This window comes from Lithobates pipiens, unplaced genomic scaffold, assembly GCF_037356315.1.
Source record: "Lithobates pipiens isolate NorthernLeopardFrog02 unplaced genomic scaffold, aLitPip1_a1.2 Scaffold_8, whole genome shotgun sequence".
NCBI classification, from domain to species: Eukaryota; Metazoa; Chordata; class Amphibia; order Anura; family Ranidae; genus Lithobates; species Lithobates pipiens.
The window spans coordinates 45700368-45710096 of record NW_027507903.1 but is presented as its reverse complement, the minus strand read 5'-3'; the positions used below and the strand labels follow the sequence as shown (position 1 = coordinate 45710096).

Sequence of the window (9729 nt, the reverse complement as noted above, 5' to 3'; positions counted from 1 at the left end):
ATGAGAAGTGCAAAAAGGCAACAGAAGAAGGAATGAGAACAGATCTAAAATTCTCAGATAAAAAAAATAAGAACAGGTTTAGATGAAGTGATGAAAAAAGAAGAATGGTAAATAAAATATGCAGGAGGATGAAAAGGGAAAAAGAAAAAGGAAAAGCTCTGGGGCACAGAGAAGCCGTTTGAAAAGAAAGAAAGTAGAAACCCATTCAGATAGCTGGGCGCAGGAATGAAAGAGTTTCCATAGCAAATGATGCCATGTAGAGATAAAAATGGAAACTTAATTGGGAAAGAAGAGAAAATATCAGAATGCTGAGCTGAATACTTTGAAAAACTATTAAAGAATTGTAGAATCAGAAGAAATATTAAAGACACAAAAAAAACAGAAGACATATTAAAGACATGAAGAATGAGGGAAAGAAAATTAAGTTGTCTTTTTTTATGGCCCAGATATGGAACTGGAAGTCATATTCTATAGTCATATATGTATGAAGAATTACGGTAAAAGAACCATCAAACAACTGTAAAAGAAAAAAGTACAAGACCATACAAAATTTGAATTGATAAAATAAGGAGAGCTAACTTTACAGAAGTGTATACATGAACTAATAACTGATATATGGAAGAAAAAACAAGTGGCAAAAAATGTTGGAAATAATTCCAAGCATCAGCATGTTGAACATAGTTACATTTATCCAACTTGGACCAATGTAACTATGTATATGACAAAGAAAAATGGAAATTGATCGCACACAAGATGCAGACTCATTGGGGGAGATTTAATAAAGTTGGTGCACACAGAATCTGGTGCAGCTGTGCATAGTAACCAATCAGCTTCTAACTTCAGCTTGTTCAATTAAGCTTTGAAAAAAAGCTGATTGGTTCCTTTGCACATCTCCACCAGAATCTGTGTGCACCAGTTTTAGGAAATCTCTCCCCACTGCGACCAAAACGAAACCAGGTAATGTAAGGGTTCAGCTCTGCTCTCCACCTGCAGGAAAGGTCCCTGAGATGTATTTCAACCGCTTAATGGCTTTAATCAGGCCTCAACGATTAAGCCCACCAGGGGGTGAAGCACATCTAAGGCACCCCTTATGCGTGTGGAGAGCTGAGCTGACGACATCTAACATTACCTGGTTTAGTGATGGTCACAGCGAGTCGGCTTCCTGTGTGCCATCGGTTGCCATATTTCTGTAATATATTGAAGCCCGACAAGCTGTTTTATATGATCTGCACCAGTTTATTACATGTCATGTTTGCTGATATCGGTAATAGGAGCATTAGAATGGTACTCTTTTTTTTGTTTACTTATGTATATAGCATAACCGAGTGATGCCCCTGGTAATCACTGAAGTAGCGGTGTCTACTTCAGTGATCTCCACTTGCTTCTGGGTCTTGTGCTGAGCAGATGCCCTGCTGCATTCTGAACAGAGGAGGTTGGCTACTCAGTGGGGGCGCCATACAAAGAATGCTTTGGAGAGGTGGAGTGGTGACGTCATGCTCTCCAGCTTGTCCAAACAGAAAACAGTGGCAGTGCTGAGCAGCCAATCTCCTGTGTTCAAATTGCATCAGGCAGGCTGCATAGCATGGGACCCGGAAGCAAGTGGAGTTTACTGGAGAAGTGGTGTCAACTTCAGTGATTTCCAGCTTCCAATGGCATCGGCCAGGTATGTCAATTACTGTACATTCTGTAGTTACATTGGTCCAAGTCCAAGTTATTTAAAACATGCCGATGACTGGAATTCATCTTTAACTAAGGAGACAAAACAATCTGTAAGGATTATCATTGTATCTCCTTGCTAAATATATCACATATAAAGTAGCAACAAGCGCTTTGACAATTTAATTAGACCCTTATGTGAAAGAGATTCTGTAATACTATCAATGTGGTTTTTTAAAAAACAGGTTGAGCATACATCCAATATATTTGTTAGGCATGATGCTGAAAATATTGCTATGGAGGTACTCAGCCGGGGGAAAGGAGCCAGAAGCACTGGCGGGGAACCCGAGAAGAGTATAACATGTTTGTGTTTTTTTCAAAAATAAAAGGAGAGCCGTTAGAATCACTTTAAGAGTAGGAAAAGTGACAAAAAAAACTTACAAAAAAGTAGAACTTTCCCTGCTCACATGTATCCACACACCCGTACCTGCAGTTGGGGACGGATATCAGAGCTTGGACACATCTGTCTGTTTCTGGGGTCGCCGATCTGATCCTAACAACAGGTAATTATTGGGTGTGTGGATGCATATAAACAGTATTGGCTCCTCTCGGTCTGTCAATATTTTGTACAGGATGAGTGTTGGCCGCTGTACTGTGCACACCTGTCATCCCAGTCAAAAGAATATACTGATTCTTGCACCTGAAATTCAATGTATGCACATACTCGTCTGTGTGGAAGAAGGCCTTAAGGGTTATTTCCTATTCTTGTATTATTAGTATTGGACCTCTTGCACATTGGGTGTTTAGCCCCGATGCATGAGACTCCATTGTTTAGGTGTGGGTGGAAAGCACGGGTGCACATTCTTGCCCCAACCTATAAAACTCCACGAGAGGCTGGACAGCACTGGATGGGCACGACCAAGCTTCTAAATCACTCTTACCAACCATTCAGTGTCCTCCAGCCCTCTCTGCCAATCCCCCCACTGAGCTCACCCAACAAATAAAATTCAAAGTGCTAACAATAATTTACAAAGCCATCCATAACTCTGCCCCCAGCTACATCACTAACCTAGTCCCAAAAAACCAACCAAGCCGCTCTCTTCGGTCCCACTAAGACATCCTGCTCTCTAGCTCCCTTGTCACCTCCTCCCATGCTTGCCTCCAGGATTTCTCCAGAGCTTCTCCCATCCTTTGGAATCCCTACCCCAATCTGTCCGACTTTCCCCTAATCTATCCATCTTTAGACGATCCCTGAAAACTCTTCTCTTTAAAGAAGCCCATCCTGCTTCTAACTAACACTGTTTACTTCCACCATCAGCTCATCCCCCACAGCTATTACCTTTTGTATCAATGGACCCTTCCTTTTTAGATTGTAAGCTCTAATGAGCAGGCCCCCTGATTCCTCTTGTACCAAATTGTAATGTAACTGTAATGTCTGCCTTTATTTTGTTAAGCGCTGCGCAAACTGTTGGCGCTATATATAAAACCTGTGTTATTATAATAATAATAATTAGCGTTAAGGGCAGTATGCGCCCAGGGATAAATGGTTGGAATGTAGGCTGCTTGCATTAGATTATCTGAACAGTGCCTGAATCTGATTCGATGCAGACACTTCGAACAAGAATTTTCTGCCCGGCTCAAATCAACATTTGTTGAGCTAGGTGGTGCCCACAGGGCCACCCACAGAACGAATTTTATTGGTTTCCTGCTTATTTGACCAAATTGACTGCATGGGTGGTCAGTTGACTTTTGTTGAAGGAGCCAAGCAGAAAATTCTATTAATTAAATTTGGTCAATTTGATCCATATATGTCCTGTTTAAGTCCTAAGGCTATGAGGTGAATATCTTATTTATCAAACCATCTATTAAAATATGCCTTCCATTTCCCTCTTTTTCATCCCTCCAGGGATAACCCTCCTGTGATACCAGCAGCACTTATCTCACCAAGGATGGTTGAATGACACCATAGAACCTCTTTATGTGACCTAAATTTCAAAAAGGACAATTTTATGGTAATTTTCTGTTCAATTGGTCTTAGAGTTTACAAATTAAACAGCTGGTACACTGAGATATAGAAAAACACATTTGAGAAACCAAAAAAAAAAGAAAAACACATGAAAAAAGAGATGTAAGGGGTTGGAGGCTCATTTAGTAAGCCTGATGCTGTATATACTTGAGCCTTCCCGTCGTCTTCAACAGTGTTTCTCAACTCCAGTCCTCAAGGCACCCCAACAGGTCATGTTTTGAGGATTTACCTCAGAAGAAACAGCTGTTGTAATTACTAAGGCAGTGAAACTGATCAAATCACCTATGCAAAATAATGGAAAGCCTGAAAACATGACCTATTGGGGCGCCTTGAGGACTGGAGTTGAGAAACACTGGTCTCCAACATAGTAATTTGGGTTCACAAACGAGAAAGGACTGGTGGAGTTCTGGCTGCTTAGGCAGCTTGTACATGGGGGGGGGGGGGGGGGGGGGGGGGGTGGAAGAAAAAACAGGGAAGTGGGGTGGGAGAAGGAAGGAAGGGATGCCTGTAGGTCATGGCGCTAATTGGATTGGGGGGAGAGTGGTGGTGAGTTGTAGGCCTTGTGTTAAAGTTTGAGCAGAGCTGGGTCAAAGTCAGCCAGCAAAAGTCTGCCTACCCATGGTTGTTAGATTTTGGTGTATTTGACGACTCGGTCTTGTAAGGTGGTGTCAATTTTTCCATGTATCATGGCTCATGTGACCTGATTTTCGACCTCCAGTATATTGTGTCGGGATTTTCAAGCCAATACTATTGCTGGCTTGGCTATTTTATGGTAATTTTATTAATTTTGTACTTTTTAGGTGATTTTTTTTAAGGCGTAATGATTCTCTGAACTAAAGGCAGTCCCCAAGATACATACATCCAAATTACATACAACTCATACTTACAAACAGAAGGAGACAACAGGAAGTGAAAGGAAATCCACCCCTGGGAAGGGAAATTCACTCCTGTAAGACCGATCATGGGAAAAAAGTGTCTCTACTTTATCACCAATTCTTGTTTCCACAACCCCAAATTTTCAAAATCCAATCATCACAGGGACAAAAAAGTGAGGTGAAATCTTCTGAACAGGGACATAGACAGAAAAACAATTGGTACAGGAGTGTTAAACCTTCCCTATGCTATCTATCCAAAATGTGACTGTTACGCTTAAAAAATACAAATCCAACTTAAGAACAAACTTACAGAATCTTGTTTGTTACCTGGGGACTGCCTGCATGGCTTAAAGGTATATTAAAGCTTTGTTTTTGTTTTTTTGTTAAATAACAAACATGTTATACTTACCAGCGCTGTGTAATGGTTTTGCACAGAGCAGCCCGGATCCTCCTCTTCTCAGATCCCACGCTGGCACTCCTGTCTTCTTCCCTCTGCTGAGTGCCCACATCGCAAGCCACTTGCGATGGGGGCACTTGTGCAGACTCGATTCGGAGCAACACTGTGTGTGTTCATAAACACACATAGCGTTGCTCGACCCCGCCCCTCACTCTCTTCACTACCTGTGATTTACGCAGCAGAATCCAATGTCTGCTGACTCTGAGCCAATGAGAAGGGAGAGAGCCACAAAAGCCTCTGTTCTGCACAGAGCAGCTCGGATCCTCCTCTTCTCAGATCCCACGCTGGCACTCCTGGCTCCTCCCTCCACCTATACAGGCACGTTCCCTAGCCATGGCTCTGTGTGTCCATTCACACACGGAGCCATAGTTCGGTCCCACCCCCTTTGCCTCCTTATTGGCTCACTGTCTGTGATTGGCAGCAGTGGGAGCCAATGGCTGCTGCCAAAAGCCAATTGGGAGTGCGAGTCCCTGGTGAGGCAAGGCTCTCATGGACATCGCTGGATTGAGAGAGGACTCAGGTAAGTATTGAATGCAGGAAGGTAAAAAACATTGTGCTTTTACAACCACTTTCATTCCTTTGTCCTGACTTTCTCTTTTGGTGTGAAGACTGCAAAATAGAAAACATACTAAAATAGGAAACTCGAAATTTCTAAGAGCTAATGAATTTAAACATTTAAGATCCATTATCACAGAGATGCAGTATGCAGAGAAATAAAATCTACACTAGAAGCAGGAAATAGATAATACTTGGCAATACACTTAATCTAGAGCAGTGGTCATCAACCCTGTCCTCAGGGCCCACTAACAGGCCAGGTTTTATGTATTACATTGGGGTAGACGCAGACTAGAATACTGCAATCACTGAGCAGCAAATTATATCACCTGTGATGTATTTCAATTATCCTGCAAACCTGGCCTGTTAGTGGGCCCTGAGGTCAGGGGTTGATGACCACTGATCTAGATGTAATGAAAATGTAATGAAGTTATAATTAGACCAACATACGGAACAGAAAACCTGGTGTTCTACACAAATGTATAAGAAAAGGTCTCAAATACGGGAATGGAAGGTGTTAATGTCTAGAGACTGAGAGCAGTTCAAATTGTACAATTGTCAAATTTTTCCCATTGGCATTAATATATTCAGCTTACCCCTTACCTCTGCCAATGCCTTTTACACATTTATCAAGCAGCAGCTTTTGAACAAAGCACATCTAATATGAGCCTTGATGTATTCAACAGGAGGAACTCGCCTTGATTTAGAATCAGTAATATTTCATTGCAATGTGCGTTATGACACAGTATACCTGAAAATGTACCGAATTCTCCAAAATTGAGAGAGAAAAAAACTTATCTGGGATTTGCTAGTTTTAATCACAAAGACTTAACCTAGAAACATATCTCTGGGTTGTATTTTGGCTCTACAGAGGATTACGCCTTTAATGGATGTTTAATATTGTGCTTGCAGCAATGTGAATTTTGACAGTTGCACATTTATATAAACATGAAGACGAGTTTTATTATTGTTATAGTGTATCTGCTCACAGTTACAGATAAGAAATAGGCGCTCCTGACAGACTTCATTTAAATGAGTCCCTATCCAAAAACCTACTTTACGTTACACTGAAAACTTAAAAGCAGATTAATTTAAGTGGAGGAGTAGAAAAATAACATCAGTTTTGCAATTTCCAAAATGTACGTTGGATGGTATAACCAGTTAGACTATCTGTGCCTTACATTGCAGTTCTCAATGCGGAGCTTGCCAGTGGGGTACAAAGGAATTATTTGCATGCCTGTATCCCATACTTAAACAGAAAGAATGGACTTTAGAGAAAAATAAACATTCATTCTCACTTCAATGCTGCAGCATCGGTGTGATGATGTAGCTGTCTTACGTTGGCTCTAAGACAAAGAACTGAGTTATCAAATGACCATCAATTACTCGGTTCTTGGTCTTCTTGGAGTGGAGAGTGGTTACTGCCAGTCACCGCTCTCTGCTCTGTCCCTCTATTGCTCACTGAAGCACCAGTCTGGAGAGGGGGGGGGGGGCACAGCTAAGAGCCAGAGCCAACTGTCAATAAGGCAGATGGGTAGATCCCAACATAATAGAAGGGGTCCTTCTAGAGCTTGCAGCATATCTGTGACATCAACTGACAGCAGGCTTTAGCACTTACCTTTGCTCTCCTGTAACCCAGAATTTGCCAACAGGCTAAAGCCTGCTGCCACATAGCCGTTCCAGGCTCTGGAAGGATCCTGACCATATTTTTTGGGATCCACCCAGCTACCCAATTGACAGCTAGGTTCACACAGACACCTGGGGGGTGGCCAGGAACTAGATCAAATTTGCATAGTGTTTGACTAGCTCCAATCTCTTCACTGATTTAAATTAATGAAACTAACTGATTGGCTGGTATGGTTAACCACGCAGATAATGTTTGCACAGTCTATTAGCATGTACTAAGAACAACCTTTTTATATATGTAGCACTAACCCCCGAAGGACCTGCTGGTTTGATTGGGCTTACCGTTACCTTCTTCACCTCAAATTTGCATCTAGGGGTTTCCCATGGTAGATGGCCCATAAACTTTAGAGACTGAGGACAGATCCACTTAAAGGGATTTTTATTTGCAAAAAACATAGTTAATGAACAGTCTCTTAGTATAGGATCAGAGGGTTAGGAGGAAAGTTCAGGTACTATTATGCCGCGTACACACGTAGCCAACTTCCCGCCGGACTGTCCACCGGACTTTCCAAACGAGCTACTTGCCCACACACGGCACTCTTTCAGCGGACTAATACGGCGTACTAAGTCCGCCGGACTATTCGCCGTACTTTTGAAATGAATGGACTCGCCCACACATGCGTAGGAAAGTCCGCTCATTTTGAGCGCGTCTCCAGGTAGCCGGGGCCAGTGAAGGAGGTGTCGCTGGCCCCGTCACCTGGTATGGACTTAAAGGGGAACCCCTACGCCGAAAAATCGGCGTGGGGGTCCCCCCCAGGTCCACATCAGGCCCTTGTCTGAGCACACTACCCGGCCGGCCAGGAAAGGGGGTGGGGACGAGCGAGCGCCCCTCCCCCCTCCTGAGCCGTGCCAGGCCGTGTGCCCTCAACATGGGGGGTACCTTGTGTGTTGTTTTTTTTTACTTTTTTTTTACAGGTGAATGGGTAGGGGTACATTGAACCCCATACTCATTAGCATAGGGTGGGGGGCCGGTATCCGGGGGCCCCCTTATTAAAGGGGGCTCCCGGATTCCGATAAGCCCCACGCCCGCAGACCCCGACAACCAATGGCCAGGGTTGTCGGGAAGAAGCCCTTGTCCTCATCTCATCAACATGGGGACAAGGTGCTTTGGGGTGGGGGGGCCGCGTGGCACCCCCCATGTTGAGGGCACGCGGCCTGGCAAGGCTCAGGAGGGGGGGGCGCTCGCTTGTCCCCACCCCCTTTCCTGGCCGGCCGGGTAGCGTCCTCGGATAAGGGTCTGATGTGGACCTGGGGGGGACCCCCCACGGCGATTTTTCAGCGTAGGGATTCCCCTTTAACTCCATACCAGGTGACGGGGCCAGCGCCTCCTTCGCTGGCCCCGGCTACCTGGAGACGCGCTCAAAATGAGCGGACTTTTCTCCAAGTGGGAAAAGTCTGCTCATTTCAAAAGTACGGCGGACTAGCACACACACGGCCGGATTGTCCGCCGAAAAGCTAGTCCGGCGGACAGATTGGAGTGCAAAAATACTTTCTTAGTCCGCCGGACTTTTGGGTAAAAAAAGTCCGCCGGAGGCTACACACGGGCAGATTGTCCGGCGGACTTGAGTTTGCCGGACTTTTCCACCGGATTGTTTGATCGTGTGTACGCGGCATAAGTGTCAAAGTCAATAATAAAGAATAAGAGAAAAAGTTTATCCATAATCGGGGTGCTCTTTCTATTGCAGTCACCCCTATGTGGATCCCGTGAAACTCACTCTGTTTTTCCCTTTTTTTGACTTTCAGTTTTTGCAAAATTGCCCTCTATACCCCCTATAGCTACACTAAGGTGGACTTTGGTTGATCGCTTGTCTACATGATTTGCGCCCCGCCTGCCGGTGTTGTAGAGTGACCCCGGGGTAGGTACTCGACCTTATGTGAGCATAAAAATGATAGTTTGATTTTTAATTTTTTTTCTCTCGAATTTTCCAGGGTCCTGTCTTGGCTCACATGTATTCTTATGCAGCTTGTATATACATAAACTTTATATATTTTCTCTTTATTGTAGAATTGTTGTCTCTTCATTGAATTTATACTCCACTACCCCTGAGGAAGCCATTTTTATGGCGAAACATGTAGGGAAGGATTGATCGGACAAGCACTCCGAGGCTATTATCTTCTTGGCCTATCACACTACAAATTTTGTGCTTTCTGGCCTTTGGAGAGAACAATATTATTTTGATATTTTCCCTTTATGTATTTGTGTATTTTTATATTTGCTTTTTCTTTTGGAAATGTAAAATTTTCTTTTTATATATTTAATAAACATTGTATAAATTTTTAGTATTCTTCATAATTGTAGCACTATGATAATCCCCTTCTCCTCTTCTGGAATTTTTGCTATTTTTGTAATTACATTTTGGGATGAGGTGCTGTATCTAGACTGGACCTCTTGCCACACAATTTCTACACTCAATAATAAATGCTTACTGACAAAATCCAGAGAATAGTCATTCACAGCTGGATGTTCACTCAAG

General features: G+C 43.4%; 1 long non-coding RNA gene across 1 annotated transcript; it reads left to right on the top strand.

Annotated features, from left to right (window-relative positions):
- The first annotated feature begins 1565 nt into the window (after window positions 1-1565).
- On the top strand, window positions 1566-9535 carry LOC143961031 (uncharacterized). The gene is made up of 4 exons (XR_013270399.1): window positions 1566-1663; window positions 3563-3668; window positions 8999-9111; window positions 9261-9535. It is a non-coding gene; the product is annotated as an uncharacterized LOC143961031 (long non-coding RNA).
- Window positions 9536-9729: the final 194 nt, after the last annotated feature.